Genomic DNA, 16,591 nt, shown 5'->3' with positions numbered 1-16,591 from the left:
AACCATTTTAAGTGTACAATTCAGTGACATTCACATTGGTGTGCAACCATCACCAGTATCTGTTTCCACAACTTTTCCATCACTCCAAATAGAAACTCTGTAATCATTATTTTCCCTTACTTGTTATCCTTTTATTCAACAAATATTTATTAGATACCTACTCTGGCCAAAGTTCCATGACAGGAGCTGTGGGAAGATAGAAACCTTAACGCTATATGGTCTGATGTGAAGGAACCGAAACTCTGATGGGGCTACATCACCTTCATTACCTTTTCAGACCTGCTGTCCTCAGACAGTGCCTTGGGCTTCAGGTGACATACCAGAGCACAGATGTGAAAGTACAAACTCACTAGTGTGGTTTTGGTCTCATGCTTTGGCCTTAACTACCTTCCTAATCCCAGCTGTCGCCACTGCATTTTTCACTCTATACTCCAGTTGATTAAAGGAGCAATTATTATTATTATTATTATTATTGTTTTTCAAGACAGTGTCTTGCTCTGTCACCCAGACTGGAATGCAGTGGCGTAATCTCAGCTCACTGCAACCTCTGCTTCCCAGGTTCAAACGATTCTCCTGCCTTAGCTTCCCTGGTAGCTGGGATTACAGGCACGAGCCACCATGCCCCGCTAATTTTTGTATTTTTAGTAGAGATGGGGTTTCACCATGTTGGCCAGGCTGGTCTTGAACTCTTGACCTCGTGATCCACCCGCCTTGGCCTCCCAAAGTGCTGGGATTATAGGCACGAGCCACTGCATGCAGCAGAAAGCAGCAATTATTAACAATTACTTGATAACAGAATCATCATCATCATCAACAACAAAACAGCAATAAAATCTGTAATTCTGCCAGACTACTGCCCTTAATATGATAAATCCCCAGCACCTAGGCTACTTCTAACACCTCTATGTGAAACTCCTTTGTAATCCCCTACTCTCAGGTAAACTGAAAATCTCACTCAGAAGCGTACCTTTCAAGGACCCCATTCTAGATCATCAATAGTCATGTAAAAAAAAATGGGAAAAATATGGACTGCCAGTGAGTGGCTTTGTGAAGCATACAATTCTTTAAGTGAAGAGCAGCTAATTCTTTGAGAGTCAAAGGGAAATTAGTACTCTAGGCAGATGGAAGATAATACATCAAAGGCTAAAATACTGGCTTTCAAAGCAAACAAATTATTTTGATTGCATCCTAACTCTGCTACCAGGTGCCACATACACATGTGGCTAATCATATGACTGCTCGAACCTCAATTTACCATCTGTAAAAATCAGAGTGGTGGTGACTAATGATACTTACCCATTGTAAAGACTGGATATATTAGGAAATGCAAAGTAAAATAATGACAACTCATCTTTGTTGAATACGTTACATGTGTCAGGCATTATTCTAAGTCTTTCACTTACATTTATTTAATTATCACAGTAACACCCTAAGATGAATAGCAAGATCATCCCCATTTTGCAGATGAAGAAACTGAAGTGGAGAGAGTTAAAGTAATTAACAAAGAGCACTCAGCTAGTTAAGTGACAGTGCTTCATACGAACCTAGGCTGATTCTAGCATCTGTAATCTTAGTCATGCACATAACTGCATCCTAAGAGTATTAAGGAAGTACAAAATAGGTTATTGATATTAGAAAAGATAGCTAGATTTCATAAAATGGCCATGGTCTTTAATATATCTATTTAGAGGTTCCTTCTACTTTTACTACTATGAGTTTACTGTAATCTCACATTGCCTCTTCCTTGTGTTGATGTGAAGATGTCCTAATTCTTCTCCCTTCACACTCCTGGCTCCCAATTCATCCTCCCCAAAGTGGACTTTATGAAGGATATAGGTGCTCAGGACACTCCACTGCTCAAGAGTCTTCAGTGGCTCCTCCTTATACTCAGGACAATGTCCAGGTGCCTGACCATGCTACTCAAGGCATTTAAGATCTAGCACCAACTATTTCTTCAACTTCATTCACATCCCCTCCTCAAAGCCAGTTCACCATCCAGACTTACTGAAGGATTCATGGCCCCTTCACATCTCTGTGCCTTTGTGCATATGAGACCCCCTGTCTGAAATTATCTCTATTCTCTTATCTGACTCAATAATCTTGCCCAGTTTTTAAAAGACAGATCAAGCATCTTCGATCCTTTGTCTATCTTGTATGCCACTCCCAAAATGAGTGTGTGTGTGTATGTATATATGTGTGTATGTGTGTTTTGCCTTACAAAAATGAACTGTATAGATTTCTCTAACACAGCATCCCAATGAGTGGCAGTTATCTGTTTACAAATTGGATTTCCCTTCTAATCTGTAAGCTCTTTGAGATAAAGACTACATTATAGTCTTATTTATATTATTTTGGTTATAAGAGATTAAGAAGGGACTCAAATTACCTTAAAAATATGATAGTCCCTCTTATTAATGGTTTTAATTTCCAGTTTCAGTTATCCACAGTCAACTGTGGTCCCAGAAAAAGTCTAGAAAAAAAAATTATAAATTTTAAACTGTGTGCTGTTCTGAGAACCATGATGAAATCTTGCCCTGCCCTGCTCTTTCCCGTTAGTAACATGAATCATCTATTTTCTTAGCCTATCCACGCTGTATATGCTACCTGACCATCAGTCGCTTAGTAGCTCTCTGGGTTATCTGATCAGATTGGCCGATCACAAGAAGAAGGGAGAGTATAGTACAATAAGATATTTTGAGAGAGAGAGAGAGAGAGAGAGAAAGACCACATTCATGTAGCTTTTATTACAGCATATTTTTATAATTGTTCTATTTTATTGTTAGTTATTTTCGTTAATCTCTTACTGTGCCTAATATATAAATTAAACTTTATCATATGCTTATAGGAAAAACATAGTGTGTGTGTATATATACACACACAATGTATAAGATGGATATATTTCTTATAAAGATATATGTCATATATATGTAAAGATATATATATATCTTTCCGAACTATATGTACTTTCAGGCATTCACTGGGGATCTTGGAACGTATCCCCCATAAATAAGGTGAGACTACTGTAATGTATTTAACTGGAAAGTCCAGACATATAAATGACTTCACGTATAGCTGGTTTATTCTTTCAATCTTTAATTTATAATTTTATGGGTACATATTAAGTATATATATATTTTGGATACACAAGATATTTTGATACAGGCATATAATATATAATAATCACATCAGGTTAAATTATGTGTCCATTACCTCAAGCATTTATTATTTCATTGTGTTATGAAAAATCCAATGATACTCTTGTTATCTTAAAATGTACAAAAAGTTATTGTTGCCTGTGGTGACACTTTAGTGCTATCAGCTACTAGATATTCATTCTATCTAACCATATTTTTATACCCATTAACTATCTCCACTATCCCCCCCAACTACCCTTCTCAGCCTCTGATAGCCATCATTCTTCTCTCCATCTCCATGAGTTCAAAGGGTTTAATTTTTTGCTCCCAGAAATAAATGAGAACATGAAGTTAGTCTTACTGCCTGGCTTATTTCACTTAGCGTAATTTCCTCCAGTTCCATGCATGTTGCTACAAATAATAGGATCTCATTCTTTTTTAATGGTTGAGTAGTACTCCAAGTGTAGCTGGTTTAAACCTTCTTACAGTATAATCAAAATCAAATTCCAAGTTTTTTCTCTCCAATTCTCACCTCCATTTTCCTTTTATTGAACATCATACATGTTTTGCAGATGGCTCCTCATTGGTATTAAATGAGTTCCTGTAACTTCCAGGTTCACATCTAGGATTCTCAGAAACAATTCACTTCTTATCACTGATCTTAATTGGGTTATGCTTTCAATCTTTTAGGCCAGAAGAAAACAATATACTCATTTGTCTAAACTTAACTCATACAGTCCAAAACGTGGAGCCCTTTCAGAAGCCAATGAGATGACAAGGGGATTGCAGTGATCCCCAGAACAGTCTTGGAATATGGTTACTGAATGGATAGATGTATGTTGAGTAGTGCGCATGTGCATAAACATACACACGTTCTTTCCTTAATTCTAATGTCAATCACACTCAGCTAATAACAATGAATAAGTAATTGTGTGTGTGTCTGAGTTTACTCATTACTCATGCATACATAGAGAGAACAGAAGACAAAGTAGAGACCAATATACCTTTTTTTTTCTTTCCCAGAAAGAAGATATTACATCCTTCAGACTGTGCTCTGTTATGTTTGGCAATAAGTGAATGGTGCTAGACCAGCTAATGAAATACAGCATTTATCTTCATGCTGAAAAGCACTTTATCACCTTATGAATGGGAGGAAAGGGATAACCCCCTTTTTGCCCCTCAGTATCTACTAGAAAAAATGGACTAAAACATCTAACCAATGATTGGGCATATATTCTCTCTACAGCGCAAAGTAGCCAGTGCTAAGAAAGTCAGATCATAGAGGCCGGAGAGTTGGTTATTTTGTGGCACAGGAGTCTGGCGAAATGGTGATTATGATGCCTAAACGTGTGAAGTGTGGAAAGTTCTGATCCAGTCTCACCTGCCTAAATCCTAGTTATGTGTTTTGCCTTATGACCCAGTGATGAGCAAAGCTAGAACTGAAGACAGAGAGGGCTTCCAGCTCCCAAGATGATGTCTTGAAACATCCTGTATGCTTTAAACACTTATTTAGTAGCTGAGAAAAATGAGGGTCAGAAAAAGGAAATGAAATTTACCCAATAATGTTAACACAGAGAGGGCAGATCTGCACTACCTTTCATTCTGAGAAGACTTCCTTAAGACAGATGAACAGTATGTCTCCATTGTAATAGACTCAGAAGGGTTAATTGTAACAGATTCGTTAAACTCCTATCTAAATGCTTAAGTCTTGATATTTACTGGGACTGAGAAGTGCAAGTATTCCTGAGTGTTTAATTACTTTACTCTTTTTTATCCCACTATGATTTATTCTAATCAATTTTTATAGCTCATTTTATATTTTTATATTTTTCCTAGTAGAGTTTTCAAAATGAAAGTACCTTCAAGAAAGGAACCTATCCTTAATCTCATCTTTATCTATTCTATGGCTTGAGATGAACCTTGAACAATGGGCATTCATTCTTTATGTTGAATCTTACCTAAAGGCTTGTAAATCCTGCATTGTTCACAGATTATGTCATTTATGCATTCATTCATTCAACAAATATTTATTCAATTTCTCTTATATGTCAGATGTATTCTAGCTTGTTTCTAGTTTATCAGCAATTTTGAGTCAGTGCAATCCAAATAAATGAGAATTTGTCATGAAAAGATAAATGTGAAGGACTAGAAAGATATACTTACTCTAAGAGTCAAAAATAAATAACAAAATATTAGGAATCTCTTATGTGGGTTTTTTCCTCCTATGTTTTACATAATAAACATCTATTACTTTTGTAATGAGGAAAACTATACTGTACTGAAAATATATTTTCTGGTTTAATTGTAAAAAGATTTGGCATTAATTTTTTAAATTTAATGTCTTTCCCACTCTGCCTTCTCCTGATATCTTCCCTCTTGGAAAAAAATACTTCAAGTTCATAGACATAGTCTTTTACTTTTTATTTCTGATTCTCACTTTATTCAGAGATTGGAAACTTTGTATTTGTTTAAACCAAACTCTTTTTTTTTTTTTTTAAGTCGGGTTTCACCATGTTGCCCACACTGGTCTCAAACTCCTGGGCCAAACGATCCACCTACCATGGCCTCTCAAAGTTCTGGGATTACAGGCATAAGGCACCACACCCAGCCTATGATAATTTCTTTTTTAAATTTTTATTGTTTTATTTTATTTTATTTTTTAAATTATACTTTTAGTTCTGGGATACATATGCAGAACGAGCGGGTTTGTTACATAGGTAAACACGTGCCATGCTGGTTTGCTGCACCCATCAATCCATCATCTACATTAGGTATTTCTCCTAATGCTATCCCCGCCCTAGCCCCCCAGCCCCCAAGAGGCCCCGTTTTGTGATGTTCCCCACCCCATGTCCGTGTGTTCTCATATTTCAATTCCCACTTATGAGTGAGAACATGCAGTGTTTGGTTTTCTGTTTCTGTCTTAGTTTGCTGAGAATTATGGCTTCCAGCTTCATCTATGACCCTGAAAAGGACATGAACTCATCCTTTTTTACAGCTGCATAGTATTCCAGGGTGTATATGTGCCATATTTTCTTTATCCAGCCTATCATTGATGGGCAATTGAGTTGATTCCAAGTCTTTGCTATTGTGAATAGTTCCCCAGTAAACATATGTGTGCATGTATCTTTATAGTAGCATGATTTATAATCCTTTGGGTATATCATGGGATTGCTGGGTCAAATGGTATTTCTGGTTCTAGATCCTTGAGGAATAGCCACCCTGTCTTCCACAATGGTTGAACTAATTTACACTCCCACCAACAGCGTAACAGTGTTCCTATTTCTCTACATCCTCTTCAGCATCTGTTGTTTCCTGACTTTAATGATAGCCATTCTAACTGATGTGAGATGGTATCTCATCGTGGTTTTGATTTACATTTTTCTAATGAGCAGTGATAATGAGCATTTTTTCATATGTTTGTTGGCTGCATAAATGTGTTCTTTTGAGTAGTGTCTGTTCATATCCTTTGACCACTTTTTGATGGGATTGTTTTTTTCTTGTAACTTTGTTTACGTTCCTTGTAGATTCTGTATATTAACCCTTTGTCAGATGGATAGATTGTAATAACTTTCTCCCACTCTGTTGGTTGCCTGTTCACTCTGATGATAGTTTCTTTTGCTGTGCAGAAGCTCTTTAGCTTAATTAGATCCCATTTGTCTATTTTGGCTTTTGTTGCCATTGCTTTTGGTGTTTTAGTCATGAAGTCTTTGCCCATGCCTATGTCCTGAATGGTATTGCCTAGGTTTTCTTCTAGGGTTTTCATGGTTTTAGGTCTTACGTTTAAGTCTTTAATCCATCTTGAGTTAATTTTTGTATAAGGTTTAAGGAAGGGGTCCAGTTTCAGTTTTCTGCATATGGCTAGCCAGTTTTCTCAACACTATTTATTAAATAGGGAATCCTTTTCCTGTTGTTTATTTTTGTCAGGTTTGTCAAAGATCAGATGGTTGTAGATGTGTGCCATTATTTCTGAGGCCTCTGTTCTGCTCCATTGATCTATATATCTGCTTTGGTACTAGTACCATGATGTTTTGGTTACTGTAACCTTGTAGTATAGTTTGAAGCCAGAAAGTGTGATGCCTCAAGCTTTTTTCTTTTGCTTAGGATTGTCTTGGCTATACGGGCTCTTTTTTGGTTCCATATGAATTTTAAAGTAGTTTTTTCGAATTCTGTGATGAAAGTCAATGGTAGTTTAATGGGGATACCCTTGAATCTATAAATTACTTTGGGTAGTATAGTCATTTTCACAATATTGATTCTTCTTATCCACGAGTATGGAATGTTTTTCCATTTGTTTGTGTCTTATTTCCTTGAGCAGTGATTTGTAGTTCTCCTTGAAGAGGTCCTTCACATCCCTTGGAAGTTGGATTCCTTGATGTTTTATTCTTTTTGTAGCAATTGTGAATGGGAGTCCACTCATGATTTGGCTCTCTGTTTGTCTATTATTGGTGTATAGGAATGCTTCTGATTTTTGCACATTGATTTTGTATCCTGAGACTTTGCTGAAGTTGCTTATCAGCTTAAGGAGATTTTGGGCTGAGATGATGGGGTTTTCTAAATAATACAATCATGTCATCTGCAAACAGGGACAATTTGACTTCCTCTTTTCCTAATTGAATACTCTTTATTTCTTTCTTCTGCCTGATTGCCCTGGCCAGAACTTCCAACACTATGTTGAAAAGGCATCCTTGTCTTGCGTCGGTGTTCAGAGGAAATGCTTCCAGCTTTTACACACTCAGTATGATATTGGCTGTGGGTTTGTCATAAATAACTCTTATTATTTTGAGATATGTTCCATCAATACTTAGCTTATTGACAATTTTTAGCATGAAGGGGTGTTGAATTTTATCAAAGGCCTTTCCTACATCTATTGAGATAATCATGTGGTTTTTGTCATTGGTTCTGTTTATGTGATGTATTACATTTATTTATCTGTGTATGAGGAACCAGCCTTGCATCCCAGGAATGAAGTTGACTTAATCGTGCTGGATAAGCTTTTCGATGTGCTACTGGATTCGGTTTTAATTTAACAGATTGCATACTGCTATAGAAAGAGTGATGAGTTAGAAAGACCAGAGTCTGAAGCTCATCTTTATCTTCAGTGGTAATAATTTAAAGAAGTTATGGCATCACCTCCAGTCTTAATTTCCTTATGAGTAAATATGAGAACATTAATACTTTCATGATGGCTTGCACAGGGGATTAAATGAGGTAAAGTGTGAAAAAATGCCTGCCACATATTACAAATACTTCAGAAAATGGTTCCATTCCTGCTGTACCTCTAGTCTGACATTCAAAACTGAGGCTCAGACAAGTTAAAATGTTTTTTCAAGGTCAGAGATTGAGACAGGCTTGAACCTGCACCTTCTAGTACCAGTCAGTCCTCTGTAATCTGTAGTATTTTTTAATGAAGGTCAGGAATTAGAAGCATCACAAATGACATTTCCACTTGCTCTTTGTCTCATAGCTCATGTTTCTAGGCAGTTTAAATAGCATCAAACAATTAAAATATGTATTCCTTGACATTCAATGACTTCTTTTTTTGGCAATAGCCTACAACCAAATGGCCTTTGAGTTGGCAAAGTTATTGTTTTAGCTGCCTTTCTGCCTTCCAAAGATCAGGTGACTGTTTCCAAATGTAGAAAAGAGCCAGCCCATAAATCACAGGGAAAAGAACTCACTTTGAACAAGCTAAGCTGCTTTGTAGAACAAGTGCTGGAGATCACATCGCTCATGGCCTATTAATTCTTGGGCTGCTCTCACTTCTTCCAGGACAAGTCATTTCCAGCATTCCTCTCTTTAAGTAAGACTTAGAAATTCAATAGTGATACTATCTTAGGATATGAAGAAAGATGTGATGCCAAGGCATGTTTAAAGCAGGAAGCCAACACCAGTATCCTTCCTTAGGATAAGTAGAAGTTGTGTTTGTTTATAGATATGATTATAAGGAAGCACTATGGGTCCAAACATTTAAAAAATGTTTATTTGGGATAATCAGTAATTCTTCGAAAGTGCAAACACTTGGGAATTGTTATCAAAGGAGGTCAGATTGTCAGGGTTCTATTACAAGCCTTGAAATAGGTTAATAAATGTTTGAAACTAAAGGGATGTCATAAATTTGTTATCCAACCTTTCTGTACTATTAGGGGAAATGTCATAAAGGAAAACTGAGGTACAGACAAATTAAGATGCTTTTTCAAAGTTGGTGGTTGAGCCAGGCTTGAACTTGAGCCTTCTGCACTAGTTCAGCCCTCTGTAGTCTATATAACACTGATTTTCCTAATGCAAGTCAGATATTAGAAGCATTCCACATGGCATTTCCATGTACTCTTTGTTTCGTATCTCATAGTTCTAGGCAATTTAAATAGAAACAAAGTATTTATTCCTTGATATTCATTTTTTTCAACAAATATTTAATGGATCCCTTTTTATGTCATATATATTCAGCATAAAGACGTGGGTTTATGTGATGAATCAGACACCTTCATATTGAGGAACTGATAGGATTTCTTAGCCTGTCTTACAGATTATGGACTTGCTCTTTGATGGGTTGAACAGGTGAACATTTATATCATGATAAACAATAACATGAAATGTTTCTGACTCTGTCTACATGAGAACTTGTAAGTATTTTTAGGAAGTTATTAGTCATAGCACTTGTCTCTGGGTAAGAGCATCTTAAAAGGAGACCTCTTCTAATTATGTATTTTCCTGTTTACTTCAACATTCTGGGATCTGCCCAAGCAAGCGGTTTGCTTCCCTATGGTTCAGTTTCCTGATTGGATAAAAGGAGATTCCCAGTGACCTGTCACAGAAGACTTATCTTGAATTGTGTAAGCAATGAATGTAGAGAATGGAAAAGCATCTGAGAAAAAGAAGTGACTAGATAGAATTCTAAATAAACATTTATGTGGATCAAGGAAAAGGTAGATATCTTCCTCACCATTTGGAAAACTTGTCTTGTGTTGCTTAATATTCCTCTCATACTGTGGGCAGATGAATAGAGACAAATCACAAAATGTTATAGATTTTATAATCTAGAACATCAGGATCTACTTATAACCACAACCAAATTACCACTACTTATGACCAGGCACAATCCAACTCTTTGTTTCCTATTCTGGAATAGCATTTCACTCGGGATGACAGCAGAGTGATTTGAAATGAGCAGGAGACCTACAACACTTCTAGATACTTTCAATTTGGCCAAGATACTTTGTCTCTCTAGGTCTCAGTTTTTTTTAGCTTTCAAACGGAAAAATACTGAACTGTACCATCATACAAAGCATAGAGATGCTGTGAGGATCAACTAAGATAATGCCTGTAAGAAAGACTGGTAAATAAAAACCGAGTCATATAAACACTAGCTATTGTTATTTTCATGGTCTTCAGTCACTCTGCTAAATCACTTTGCCATAGAATGCTTTGCAGTAGAATTCATTAGGTAAGTCTCGAACTTCCCACTGGAGTTTAAGCTCCTTGAGGTTATTCATCTTTAAATCCCTATCATCTAGCAGATCTAGATGTACTTCTAGATGAACATGTTCATCTCTTTTCTTTCTCTTTCAGGTGCACATTCTATTCAAGGAAATTTCTATCTCTTTCCCTTCTTGGTAAGGGATGCTCATCTAGGATGGCTCAGTGGATTTTAGAAAGGGCTTGAGCTCATTCTTCACCAGGACTCTGCCATTTAATTTTAGCCTCAAGTGTTAATGGAAAAGGTCGTAGAGTTCAGGACACTCTTCAGTGAAAATAAAACCGGAGAAGGGCATGAGGCCAAAAATAAGGATCTTTCTAAGTAGTGTTTGGGGACGTGGGCTTCAGCACTTCACGTGCCCATAAGTTCTCTCCTTGCTGCAGGCCCTTCACAGCCCCTTGCTCAAGCCCTCCCAGGGTACAAGAGTTTGTATAGGAAGGTGGAATTGCCATTTCCTGACACCAAGCTCAGGAGAAAGTAATGTACCTCAAATAGCCTTGTTTTCTCAGTAACTGCTTATGGGCCTCTTAGTCCTTAGGGCCCTCCTCTGCTTGGAGTTGACACGCTGCAGAAAGCCAGCTGTTGACAGCAAAGGGACAATAAGTTTTGTTTAGGGGAAAGACTTATATAAAATGCTATTAATTGCACCCTTTCTGGAATGTCTCCTTGTCCCGATGAAGGAGAACTGGGGTGGAAGAAGAAATTGTGCTGTGTGATAAAGATTGTATATCTTCTATATGGGGTAGATATCATAGTTCCTGAAACACTTTTGGAATCCATTGGTTAAAATCATTGAGGGCAGAGGCAGTCATATCTGTCCAATTTGTAATAGTATATTTATTGGTAATAAAAATTGGTAACTTGAATAACTTGTAATTTAAATGTCCACACCTATGATTGGCAGATGATTCATGTCACTACAAATTTTTTTCCCCCCCGCTCCGCTTCTATGTCAGTGAGTATACAAGAATCCTACCCTCCACTTTGAATTTTCCAAACAACCTTGAAATGCTTGCATTTATTGGTAGGGGTTTCAGAATCCATGACTCCAAAAACATTACAGTTTGTTCATATATAATTCTTTACTTCTATTTTGTGTACATAGTACTATGAATTTATGCATTTTCCCATTGTAATGTTTGTGGTATAAACAACGACTTACTCTCTTATCGTTCCAGAGGCTGGAAGTCTGAAGTTAAGATGTTATAAGGGCCATGTTCTCTCAGAAGGCTCTGGGAGACAACCCCTCCATGCCTCTTTGGAGTTTCTGGTGGTTTCTGACAGTCCTTGGCTTTCCTGGATTTGCAACTGCATCACTTCAATCTCTGCCTGTATTGTACATGGCCTTCTTCTCTGGGTGTCTGTCTCTGTGTCTCTCCTCTTATTAGAAAGATGTCAGTCGTATTGGATTAAGGGCCCATCCTATCCCAGCATGACCTCATCTTAATTTACATCTTAATTACATCTGCAGAAACCCTATTTCCAAATAAGCCCAGACTCACAGGTACCAGGTACAGTATTCTAGTAGGTGCTCAGTAAAGATGTGGTGGAAGAGTGAGCTAAGCTTCCCAACTTGATAAGACAGAGCCCTCTGTGTTCTGACTCCATCAGATCCTCAGCTTTATCTTCTCCCTTTCCTCTGACTCCCACTACTCCATTGATGTTAACATTTTGCTTACAATTTTCTTCATACACAAAGTATTCTAACATATGTGTAATTCCTTTTACTTGTGATAACCTTTCTTCATTTCTTCACCTGACTAATTCTATCTCATGTTCAGTATTCTACTGACATATCAGCATGGAAAGGCCGCCTAACAATGCCCCCAATGCTAAGTAAATAGTTCTTATGTCTTATACTTCTATATATCTATATTCTTCTTATATCTATATACATCTTATACGTCTAAGTAAATGTCTCCTAATACTTCTTATATCATCTTACACCACCCTGAACAGACATCTAGCACAGTACATTTCACATAATATTGCAATTATCTTTTCTTTCTCCATCACCGTGTCTCCAACTATTAACTCCTAAGGAAGAGGAAGATTACTGTGGTTGAGTTCTATTCCCCCCAAGTGAAGTAAGTGGAAATTCTAGCCCTGGTACCTGTGAGTCTGGGCTTATTTGGAAATAGGGATTTGCAGATGTAATTAAGATGTAAATTAAGATGAAGTTATGCTGGGATAGGATGGGCCCTTAATCCAACATGACTGACATCTTTCTAATAAGAGGAGAGACACAGAGACAGACACCCAGAGAAGAAGGCCATGTACCATAGAGGCAGAGATTGAAGTGATGCAGTTGCAAATCCAGGAATACCACGGACTGTCAGAAACTAACAGAAACCTGGAGGAAGCATGGAGGGGTTCTCCCCCAGAGCCTTCAGAGAGAACGTGGCCCTGCTGACATCTTAACTTCAGACTTTTAGCCTCTGGAATGATAAGAGAATGAACATTTTTGTACCTACCCAGTTTGTGGCAGTTTGTTACAGCAGTTCTGGAAACTAACACAGAGTGTGTCTTATTTAATATCATATTTAAAGTATAAGAAAGAAGGGAACAACAGACACTGGGGACTCCTTGAAGGAGAGGGTGGAAGGAAGGAGAGGTTCAGAAAAACCACAACCACCACCACCACCACAACAACAAGAACTGTTGGGTACTATGCTTAGTACCTGGGTGACAAAATAACTGTAACCCAAACTCCTAAGTCATGAATTTACCTATATAAGAAATCAGTATCTATCTGTACTCCTGAACCTAAAATGAAAGATAAAAGATTTTAAAAATCCTTTTATACTTGTTTCCCCATACTTCCTAAAAATAAAGTGTCAACATAATTTTTGGCACTTAGTAGACAGTCAAATGATTGCTTAATTGTCATTTAAATTAATATGAAACCATTCAGAATGTTCCACTGCCTTCCTCCCTTCTTATTCACCATCCAGCCAAATCCTACACGGCAACATGAGCCCACATAATTGCCTGTCATCCTAGTCAATCAGCTTTTTCTCCTGTGGATTCTTAAACCATTTTATTGTTTATTATAATTTTAATCCTATGTTTCAGTGCACCACAATGCACACCTTGCCTTTCCCAAATATTTCACACATTGGAGATCTGGAGGAAACTCTATCTAGGCTGTCTAGCATTAGGTGTGTGTGAATCATACCACATTCAATATATAATGTAATCAAAACTACTTCCGGCATTGTCCACATTTTCAAATGATAATGATAAAAATAAGTCTCAGATTAATAAAATCACTCCCGTATGACATCAGAACTAGGAAGTCACAGAGTCGGGATTGGAACCCAGGCTTCTCTGGTTCCATATTGTGCTCTTTCCCTTTCTGCCTTTTAGTAAGACTTCAGAATGGTCACCATTGACCAAAGTCCTCAATTGCCCTTGCTGTCACTGAAGAAGAAATCTGAGAACTTTGACCGGTAACAAGAGCTGAGCATTAGATATGTGGGACATATAGACCCTGCCAACCTAGAGAGCTGGAAGCCAGAGCCTGCAGCAAACACACACAGAACCCTCTTGTCATCTCCGTAATGAGGTCCAACATATCCCAGCTTTCCATGGGATGGCTCATGCTGATCCGCTTGCCCCAAATAGCAATGCAACTTTTAGTGAACACAGGTTGAATTACGATCAGTAAATGGTAGCAGAAAAGAATGACATTGAGGAAGTTACCAATATGCTGTCTTCATTCATTTTCCAGTCATTATCCTCTGATTCTTCCTTCCCAAAATATATGTCACTGGCTGGAGGAGGGGACTTTTAAAAATAAAAACCTAGCATTCTTAAGCTGTAAGAAAAATGTGCAAATGCTATCAATTCTACCCTTCTAAAGCAAAACCATGTGCCAGAAAACATTTTGTAAACTTCAAAGAGCTACATCAAGAGCTACTGCCATTGATTTAAAAATATGTGCATGGCATTTCTTGATGATTTTTATAGAACCAATAGTGGTTTGTTTCCATTATCTTAATCTAGTTGTTTTAAATCTGTTTTTATCATGTCAGTATTAATTTTGTTAAAATAGTGTCTTAGTCAGCTGGGGCTACTGCAACAAAATGCCACAGACAGGGTGGCTTAAGCAACAGACATTTATTTCTCACAGTTTTGCAGGCTGGAAGACCAAGATCAAGGTGCCAGCAAATTCTCCTCCTGGGGAGGGCCTCTCTTTCTGGCTTGCAGATGACTGCCTCTCACTGTGTCCTCACACGGTGCAAAGGGAAAGCTCTGACCTCCTCCTCTGATTCTAAGGACAATGATCTCATCATGAGGGTTCCATCCCCATGACTTCATCTAAACCTAATTACTTCCCAAAGGCCTCACCTTCAAATACACTGGGGATTACGACTTCAGCGTATACATTTGGAGGGGGCCATGAACACTCAATTCAAAACAAATAGAATGTGATTTGAAGCAACAGTTTTTACTCACATAGCAAAATCCATTTTATTATATAAATTAAAGAGGAGATAGTGTGGAATACTTAATTCTGAATATTCATAGAGGCTTAAAATGTTTATTTTGTTATTCTAAAAAGCCTAAGTATATATTCTAGAAATCAGAGGAATGAGGACTCTAGGTTTTATTCCTGGCCCCAGCACTTACAAATTGTGTCATTTTGGATAGGTTTCCAAACCTCTTAGAAGAGGCTCATACTGGCCAAATCTGGGACAATTTGCACATCAATACAAATAATGATAGTAGAGGATTATAGCCCACTGAATAAAATAGGAATCTGTGTGTCTTCAATGAATAAATAGAGAGAGGAAAAGGCTTTAGATACCAATAATATAGATGTAGATGAAATGATAGAGTTGCCCAATCATTTGACAACCAGCATAGAAAGAATTCATATGGGTAAGAAACACCAATGGATGCTAAAACTAGAAAATGAAAATACAGGATTTTGCATCTTGTCAAAGAAACTTCTCACAACATATCTGTTAATTACAAAGGTTAAAAGAGTAATTTTAATATAGAAAAACTGGCTGACACCAAGTGATCAAAATTAATACTATTAATGAGGCAAATTGGCAACGTGTGCCACTAGAAAAGAGGCAATGGGAACACAGCATTACGGATGTGAAGTTCTGGCCAAAAACACATAACCTGGATCTAATCATGATCAAACACTGGACAAACCCAGATGGAGAGACACTGCAAAATAACTTGTCTATGATCTTCAAAACTATCAACATCAGTAAAGTCTAGGAATGGCTGAGTAGCTGGTTCAAGTTAAAGGAAATCAGAGAGAGAGGAAAACTTGGAGCAATGTGTGATACTGGATTGGAACTTTTTACCATAAAGAACGTTCTTAGGTAAATGATAAAAACTTGAATGGCATCTCTGGGTAAATGGGGATCCAGCAATTCTTTGCACTAATCTTATAATGTTTTTCAACTTTGAAATTGATTAAAATAATATGTAAAAACATTGTAAAAAGATAAAAACAACTCGAATTCTATAAAACACTACATATTGTAATGAGAGGAAACTGATTGTGTAAAGAATTTTGAATTAAAAATTAGATTAAATATGAATTTGGGAAGACATTAGTTACCACTGTTATTTTTCAGAATAATAAAAGATATTTCCATTCTTGATAGATTAATGTTAGTGCTTGCGAAACAAAATCTCAAAACTTAAAATGGCCTGTTGCTTTGATCTTCTAAATCCTAGTATTAGTTGAGAGAAGCTGAAAAATAAATGAAATTTTATTCAATCATGTAAATGGTGCATTTAATTATAGGCATTATGTAAGGGACACATGAAAGCATTCTGGTGGTATCTTTTGTGTTTCTTCTATGATAAGAACAATGGAATTGTTTTGTGCATGGAGGAGCAGATACATCTTTCCAGGGGATAATGCAATTTAGAGGCTCTTTGTGTTTTAAGTGTTTCTCAGGACTGATTAAAGCCTTGCACTTGCACTGGAAAGCGAATGCTCATCTGT

This window comes from Macaca mulatta, chromosome 8, assembly GCF_049350105.2.
Source record: "Macaca mulatta isolate MMU2019108-1 chromosome 8, T2T-MMU8v2.0, whole genome shotgun sequence".
In the NCBI taxonomy this organism is placed as follows: Eukaryota; Metazoa; Chordata; class Mammalia; order Primates; family Cercopithecidae; genus Macaca; species Macaca mulatta.
The sequence above is the reverse complement of the archived record's forward strand: the minus strand, read 5'-3'. Positions refer to the sequence as shown.